This window comes from Dendropsophus ebraccatus, chromosome 12 (genome assembly GCF_027789765.1).
Source record: "Dendropsophus ebraccatus isolate aDenEbr1 chromosome 12, aDenEbr1.pat, whole genome shotgun sequence".
Classification (NCBI taxonomy): Eukaryota; Metazoa; Chordata; class Amphibia; order Anura; family Hylidae; genus Dendropsophus; species Dendropsophus ebraccatus.
Window position 1 is genome coordinate 48,095,745 of NC_091465.1, and position 9,314 is coordinate 48,105,058.

General features: G+C 38.1%; 1 protein-coding gene across 1 annotated transcript in view; it reads right to left on the reverse strand.

Annotated features, from left to right (window-relative positions):
- The window catches only part of CACNG7 (calcium voltage-gated channel auxiliary subunit gamma 7), a 92,355-nt gene extending 83,819 nt beyond the window's left edge, over nucleotides 1-8,536 (reverse strand). Inside the window, exon 1 of the mRNA XM_069947546.1 lies at nucleotides 7,874-8,536. The gene's annotated coding sequence lies outside the window, so the exon portion shown is untranslated. The remainder of the gene's footprint in view (nucleotides 1-7,873) is intronic.
- Nucleotides 8,537-9,314: the final 778 nt, after the last annotated feature.

Consider the following 9,314-nt stretch of genomic DNA (forward strand, 5'->3'; position numbering starts at 1 on the left):
AGAATGACAAGTAAGTACAGCATAATACAGAGCATGGTATTCAAGGACAGAAGGGCAGCAGCCAGATAGAGAAGAGTCAGAGGAAAAAGGGTAGCATGGTGGCGAATACTGATTGACAGCTATAGAAAGGGCATCGGCACAAGGTAACTATGTCTTTTTAATCCCTACTTAGCCCTATGACATCAAAATATGTGTGTGAAAAACTATTAAAACTTTGTCCTAATATGTTTCCATGACTAATACTTATGACTTCAGGGGTCTAATGCAACCGTAAGACAGGTGTTCTCCAGACTAAACCAACTTGGTGCTATTTAATACAGACCCCCCCCCCAGGTGAGCTAAAACACCCCGAAAGTATAGCATCTGACCAACATCCTTTACCTATACACTGAGCAGTAGGGCACACAGAGCTAGGTGGCCATTAAATGAGCAAGTCTGCATATATTCTACATTCACTAAGCTAGGTGTCCAGAATAGTAAGTATAGTGATTGTTCACTGAGCAGAGAGGCATACAATGGCTTTGATACCGCCTGTACACTGGCCCAAGTTAGCTTATCACTACTGGTGAGTTAGCAGTAAATGTCCAAATTAAAATAAAATGCTGGTGCGTGGGTTAATAGCTGGATAAATCCTAGCAAGTTTTCAGACAACCTATTTGTACAATACCCATCTAGGCTATGTTCACATTATGTTTTTAAAATATAGAAAAGGTGCCCGGTTTTTCTATTTAAAAACACGTCCGTTTGCCGCGATTTAATTGACTTCAATGCAATGCACACAGTGTATTAAATAACGTACGTTGTCTGCGCGGATGGCAAAAAAATGATCATGCAAATTATTTTTGGATGTCTTTTGCAAAAACGGGATGTTATTTTTTAGTTCACACAGTTTTTCTTTTTTCATCGTCCTTTCACCATTTTTACTATTAAATTCAATGGACTTTTCAAATAAAGACCCACCCAAAGGCCAATCAGTCCTCCTAAACTAGAATAATGCTCCAACAGCCGTAATTGCACTGACGGGCGGCAAAACAGCTAAATGAAGGATGTAATTTTAAATTAAAAATAACAATAACAAAAGACATAATTTTTTATTTTCAAAAACGAAGATGAAAAATGTTGTGTGAACCTAGCCATATACTATATTTTAAGTTAGGTTTCAGGGAACTAATAATCACAAAAAATACAATCTATTGCATCCTGGTGTAAGGTTGAATAAAACTATACCAAGTAAGGAACTGTTTCTAAGGCCTACCTTTTAACTGATCTCTACTAATGGGCTATGTTCACACAACATTTTTTTCTCTACGTTTAAAAAGACATCCATCATTTTGCTGTTTGGCTGCCCGTCTGTATAATGACGGCTGTCGGTAAATTATTCTAGTTTAGGTTACTAATTGGCCTTTGGGTGTGTCTTCAATTGAAAATTCCATTGAATTTAATAGTAAAAACGGCAAAAGGATGGTGAAAAAAGAAAAACCGTGTGTAAACAACTAAAAAATAATGTCCGCTGTTTGCAAAAGACGTCAGAAAATGATTGTCAATATTCTGACGTCTGCGCAGACAACATCCATCATTTTATACACTGTGTGCATTGGATGTCTGTCATTCCATTAACTTCAATGCACTACATTGAAGTTAATCATATTGCGGCAATAATGGACGTCTTTTTAAAAGGGGGTTGCCTTTTCTCTTTTTTTTTGACATTGTGTGAACATAACCATAGTAGTCAAAAGAATAACCTCATAGATGGAGAAAGGAAGTAACATTTTATTTTTTAAATAGGTTTATAAAAGATTGAAATCATTTCAAAAAGGAAGTGTGACCCTGAGTCTGGAGTAAAAGAGATGAAATACAGTGGAACGATTTAAATATATTATACAGTAAAAGAATAAAAGCATAGCAAATTCATTCAGTGTTTGAAGACTTCAAGGAAAATAAGGTGTATCCATTCCTTGAAAGTGCTTCCAAAAAAAGAAAGTGGAAAGCGTGGTTTTGAATCAAGACAAAGAACATTCTCAGAAAAATAAAAATAGACACCCTTCAAGGATGAACAGAGGAAGAAGTAGTGAAGCTCATCCCAACCTCTCAGACAGGATCTGCTTTAGAAGGTTAAATCAGAATATAGAGGCATACCTAGTGAGAAAAAAATAGCTCTAGATATGCTAGAAAGATGAAATGCAAAGAGTGAATCTATCTGCAACCTTCATCACAGCAGATGTTTGTTTTAGGTAAAGGTCATTATGGATAAGGGAGGAGATCAGAAAATAATTTTACAAGCAGATCTTACTTAATGTAAATAATAATAATAATAATAACTTTTTGTGGGCTCCTAAGATCCACAAGGGGACTATTCCTTTCAAAGCAATTGTGTTGGGAATTGACATTTTCACTTAAAACTGTGAGGTCTATGTTGAGGAACTTCATGGAAGAATATATTTCCATGAAACAATGGACCTGTCAGAAATGTGCAGTAGCCTGGTGTGAACTGGGCCTGTTTTTACTTTTGTGTGACACGCCAGCTTGCTGCTCAGCTTCCTGGCAGTGCAGGAGTTATGCTGTTTTCTGCTGAACTTGATTTATGCAGCTGAGTGGCTTTTGACTGACTTGTTCTTCTGCCGAAGCCTGAAGGATCAGAGCGCTGGTCCAATGAGCATCTGGACCGGGCTCTTGGTCAACAAAAACAAACTTGGGCAGTCTTTCAGCGCTAGCTGTTCAAACCCTGGTCCCAGCTCCTCCTGTCTATTCCTGCAATCCCCGTCCTAACTCCCTCTGCTTGTTGTACTTTGTTACCTGACCTCTGGTTTGACTTTTGACTATCCAGTTGTATCTTAATTTTGTTCTGTGCTGCCCGTTTGGTTCTGACGTTTGCTAGTTTACTATCCGTAATTGTGTTTGTCTGTCTGACTCGTTCTGTGTGCACGTACCCAGTGCAGGGAACGTCTTTGTGGTTGTCTGCGGCTGCCTAGGGCCATGTGAGGCAAGTAGGTAGGGACATTTGGTGGGTTCAGTGTTAGGGCTCACTGTCACGTCTTGTCCCTACCTGACTAGAGGGAGTTGCCCTTCAGAAAAAGAAACTCTCCTAACTCAGGGGCATAGTAATGGAGTACTACTCTGTCCCCACTTTTGCAAACTTGGTCCTGGGCTAGTGGTAAATAAGAGTGGTCTTTACTGAGCATAAACCTAAGGCTTTTGGGTGGATCCAATTCCGGAAAAGGTACATAGATGATGTGTTTTTTTGTCTAGCATGGGTAAAAAGAGGAAATTAAAGTTTTTTGTCAAATTTAAACAAAATTACATTGGTTTGTAATCTTGGTGGGTGCATAAGTCATTAAAAAAGACTCAATTTTTTAAAGAAGTTTTACTAAAGGACCAACAGAAAGATTTGTATTATACCCTATTGACTTTATGGGCATACTGTAAGCATGAAGCAGAAATTCCTACAAGAGGGTTACCATATGCCACACTGCCACAAAGAAACCATAACATAATCCCTTAGAAAAGATGAGGATAAGCTTATCCATGACACTGGGTGTGGTTCCATAAACCCCAGTGGTTTAAACTGAAAAGACAGATGTATACGGTAAGTGACTGATTAATTCCTAGTGCCTTTATGGCATTTAAAAGGGAATCTAGCCAATTCCAAAGTAAAAAATGTTCAGCATGTTCACATTTGGAAGTTAATAAATAATAAAGACCGTATTTGTGCTCCTGACACTTTTAATGGCTTCTTAGTCTGTTATTGTAAGCGACTCATGGATTTCCATTTTGCAGACAGCAACATCAAATGGATGTGTGCAGGAGCCCTAAACTATTGTTATTAAGAGTGACAAGAGGGATTAGGGAGTTTATTAAGAGTATCCAAATTCATTTGAGAGATCTTTCCTTAACAGTTAATACTTATTCGAGTGATGCATAGGGTTCATATTTAGTGGCTTGGAGAATACATCCAAAAAAGAGACGGAAAATAGAAAAAAAACCTTGGTGGAGCAATTATTTGAAAACCCAGTGTCACGTTAAAATGTTGGTGGGTATTATAGTTTCAAGCTCTATTGTTCAATATACTTTATAAATCAATAAAACTTAGCCTATTTATTTTTATACAAGGGACCATATCACAAGTGAACTATGTCCTGCAGCAGAATTACTAATATTGGAATGTCAGCAACTTTTTTCCACCTTGGCGTTTTCATAATTGTTCCTTATTGCTCAGACGTGTTAAGATGTTCAGGTCTTGTTTTCCTTCTATAATGATAATTTATGTTCTTTGGAGGTAATTATTTGCATAGGTGAGATATGGCTAAGATTATGAATGATTACTTGGCCCATGATCTGTCCATGATCTTTGCTGTTGCAGGAATCTTTTTAATGAAAAGTGTCACTTATACTTACATGTTATATGAATAACATTGTTATAGCCACTAGGTATGAATAAATATTTTACTAGTCTTACAATGATAGCAAGTAACAGTACATTAGGACTATTTTGAAGCCACTGAGTCGTGTAGACTGAGACATTTGTACCATACGCTGTTCGGCAGTGACCATTTCGCAGTGACCATATAAGGTTGTACATGATTTTTGGAGGCAACACTATAATACCTATTACATTGGTGTTATGAGACATGTATTCTGATGCCACTGTGTAATACATTAGCATGTAATGGTGGTTTGCCTGTGTATTTTTCCTGTTCACCATTGGTGCTTGATAAAAATTTGAGCTAGGAAATGATTTTTATAATTCATTATTACCCTCCTGAGCATTTATTGTAAACTAGGAAGATTTCTGTGGAACTATTTTTTTTTTTTTTTTCAGAAAACCCACTGATTGGAAATGAGCGAGCCAAGCAAAATAAACTCCCGCCGTTTCATTTGCAAAAAAAAAAAAAAAAAAAAGGCGGCTGCACATACTGTCTGGAGCATCACTAAGTGGGAGAATGGGATTAACCATAATCCTTAGTGCCCATCCAATCAGCTGCAGGCCTCTCTATGTTGTGAGCACCTCCCTCTCCTCCTCTATATAAAGTGGTTCGGTAATGGAGGTGGCCAGTCATCTGTGTGTGGAGGAGAGAGCAGGATTGCAGCAGGCAGTAAGAGCAGAGCAGGGAGAGACTAACAGAGTGATACAGGGACAGAGAGGAGAGGATAGGCCGAAATTGGATGATTGACTGACTTATTGACATTTTTTGTAAATTGTGATTTTCCGATTTTTGACACCTTCACAACAACATGTTTTAACAAATTCGCCCTCCTGTAATAGTCCCAGTATTGTAGCTATTAGAGTTTGGGGCCAAAATTCGCAAAGCTCGTGAAACAAATTTCTGGCTGTTTCGATCATCTCTACCACTGAAACACTTGAATGACCTCAAAATATGAACCATAATAAAGAATCACTTCTTACCTGACATCCCCCCCCCCATGCCGACCAAACATATATATGAAAACATATCCAGCATAGCTGTATTGTCTCATTTATTTAAAAAAAAAAAAAGCGCTAACTTTAAAAAGTAACTTTCAACATTGTATGGAACCCAAAATGATCAAAACATGGGGTCATAAAACCTCCAATGTCAGGTTAGAAAGTAGTGATTAATTTTTGAATAACTTTTACCATTTGTAACATTTCACTAAATAAATTTTTGTGCTTGGAAACTTCTCCATAAGCTTATGCATTTTTCAAAATCTAAAATGATTATCTCTAGAACAAATTACTCTATGTACCCAACATTGTAGTGGTTTCCATATCTGTCCTCAGCTCACCTTCAGAGTGCAATACGTTTTATGGACTGTTTAGAGAAGGAAAGGTCTAACTGTCCTTGGTATTGGAAAGAGAAGGACATCGAAGAGCAAGGATATAGAATTATTATTATTATTATTATTAAATAATTATAATAATAATACTCTGTACTACATAGTATAATCTGAACTGTTGTGCTATAACTTTGGTAAGAAAGTCATAGAGGTTAAAAAAAAAGGAAAAAAAAGCTAAAAATAATATAAATGCTGCAAACAATTGTAGACCCGACTACATAGGAATGGTTTTGCAGAGGTTCCAAACACCATTTTGCTTATCAAACATGTTACTTTATATCTAAATAAGTGAGTAAAAGAAAGGCTGCTAATAGAATATCACTTCGATATCTACAATGAGTGACACAACCTGATGTAAACAGAAACAAACTCACCACAAGATGAAGAACATATCAAATTGATATCTCATTACATTTTTTGGAGGTGGGGAAGAGGTTTGATCTATCTATCCTTGTTTTTTTTTTACATGAAAAGGGAGAATTAGTAACTATAATACAATGTTATTGGATGATTACGTAAAAAGAAGATTATTTAACTATTTTGCTTGAAAAGTGATGACGCTATTGTAGTTTAAACCCAGGACTACTTTCCCATTGCCCTGTGAAAGATGCAGTGATGCTGTCTCATTTCCCTATGCAGTCCTGGTAGCAGCAGTATCAGGATAGGATAACAGAGAGCCCCTTTGTCCTGATTACTACACAGCAGAGTTCTTAACTCACCCTTCATATAGCAAAGACCTCACCACTGCCTCTAATCCTCTGCAGTAAAGCCTCAGCCTCTACCTGCATATCACACATCTCACTAAAACATACATTCCAGCCAAAAGCTTCATATCCAAAGAGAAATAGAATCAGCTTTTTTTTTTTTTTTCGAACGCTACTGCAGTACCTCCCTTTTCCACTTCTTACCCCTAACCCTTGAAGTATCAAAAATAATAAAGATTCTCAGGGTTATTTAATAGGGCATTCACCCCTTATTAAGTTGGTTGGGGATAAAACAGGGTACTATGGTTTTTATTTGTTTGTTTGTTTTTTATCTCCATTCTCCACCAGCCTCCACCTTGCCATTTTAACCAATAAAAAAGTAATTATGTGCCATTCTATATCATTGCTGGTTCCCACACTTTTTTTTTTATATATCTGCTCCTCCCCATCTAAAATGAATCCACTAGCAGGACATATCCACAAATACCACCCCCATCAATTGAATGTAAACTATAATTACAATAAATCATTGGCATCATCACTATATCAAGACGCAATAGTGTCCTGTTCTACACCAAATTATTTTACACCAATAGGCACTACCGGTGCTAGTATCTATATAATATAATGCATGAGCAGAAAATACAATATTCTAAATATACTCGGTACATGTCTATACACGGCCCCCTTTATCTATACACTTGTACAGTACAATAGGTTTACAAGTTGAGATGCTGCATAGTAGTAATATGATAAATTTGCTCTGTACTGTACTGGGTGTCAGCAGATGATTTACCCAGGGTTGTAAATTAAAAAGTCACAGCAATGGCTCAGTGTACAGAATGTATCAGGTTCATAAATCCAGCTCCAGAAGAGCTGCAGACATAATAAACAAGATTGTGGCTTTCCTGAGCTAAAACATGTTGTCTAACAATTCTATTAAAAAGCCTTGCAACCAATGCAAACATTTCTATGGATAATTACATAGTATACCAGGATCCATCCCACAGTAAATCTGTTAGTCTTAGCAGCCTTTATTTCACTCCACACATCGCCACATACCATGCTACTTCATGCACAACACATCACACACTGGTACCCAGACATCCACAGCATCCTAGCATAGAAAACCCCCATATTATGCAGGTGCATACTTGCATGCAGCAGACCAAGCTGTCAAACAAGAACATAGCAGAAAAGAGAATACAGGTCAAGCAATAAGGGATATAATTTTTAACTCTCAAGGGTCATGGTCAAGGTTCTAACCTCACCGCACCAGGTGCTGAAAGAGTTAACTGGGGTATAAAGGAAAAGATTAAGGATATTATTATAAACTAGGACATAAACATGATGCTCACCTTATCCACTGGCTTTATGAGCTGCAGTCTTCTCTAAGCCTCTGCATAGTTATTGCTTCAAGAACATGGCAAATCTTGAAATAACATTCCTAGTCTTACGTAAAGAATTCTAATTTTTTTTTTCTTCTTTTATGTGAAAATATCTTCGGATGACTTTGCTTTCTTTAGAGGGGGGAAAAAAGTCTCTAGACTGCAGCCAGGTAGAGTATAGCAAGTATGTTATTTTCTAGATCTGAGTCATCCTCTGAGAAGATACGTGTAGAGAAGAGGATTCATCTAACTACATGTATTGGTGTAGGTATGGATCTGTATCTCGGATGGGGGGAGGGGATGGGAACAGAATATTGCAGCTTGACAAAGTCTAGGTACTGTAAAGTCATTTGTGCAAGAATGAAGACTGGAGGGGACCTGTCTGAAGAGGAGGGAGAGAGCTTCTCATTTTGTATGCCATCAAAATACAAAGATGGGCAGTGTTAATGGGGGGAAAAAAAGGAAAATCAGTTCATGAGCATCTTTATCATCAGTGTCAGAGAGAGGAGACCCTGAATCTTCTTTGTCAGCAGCTTCAGCGGAGATAAGGGCTGAGTAGGATGTATACTGCAGTGCTGGGAGAAGCATCCATAGCTTGGGAAAGATCAGTTAGGAGCCTTGGTCTGTCCTGAGGTCCCCATTGTCTTTCCTCTACATAGCTTTTCAGGAGCACTCTCTCTCTCTCTCCTCTGAGTGGCCAAGAATTCACAATTCCCCTCTCCCCCCCCCCTCCCTTTTTTCTTCATCAATGTGATGTCAGAGGGAGCTCTCTTAAAGAGACAGTTTAGTTTTTTCCCCTTCACTACTCTATGCCTCTGCATTGAGGCTTACTGGTCACACCTGCCACCCATGAGGACTGCAGTGGAAAACTGCACTGACTGGGGACTTCTCCGCTCTTCTGTACTAATGCACATTTTTCTGCTCAACAGCAGATTTTTCAGAATCCCTTATGCTTGTGGTGAGTAAACAGGAGGGTCATTAAGGAATCACTACAATCACAGAGGCTGCCTCTAGCTGCAAAGACGCATGCAGTACAGTATGTGCAGCCCTGGCATTCAACCAATATCAGATACTATCAGATAATATTGACCACATTGTGTCTGCATACCGATCTCTACCCTACCATGCATTGCATCCATCTCTGCATATGGACAGCATAGACTCTATAAAACCTTTAATTCTTGCAACTAAGAGAGTTGGTGTCTAAATCTGAAAATATTAGCAACTGATCTGAAGCCTGATCTGAAACAAGGTCACCTCCTCTGTCCACTGTGATCAGACCAGTATACAACTATAAGGATCCTGTAACCTGAATAATGTGATATCACTAGTCACTGGAGCACTGGTTTGAACTGTAGAGTATAAATTACGCCTCCTATTCACCATGACCTTGGCATAAGCTATTATAGCA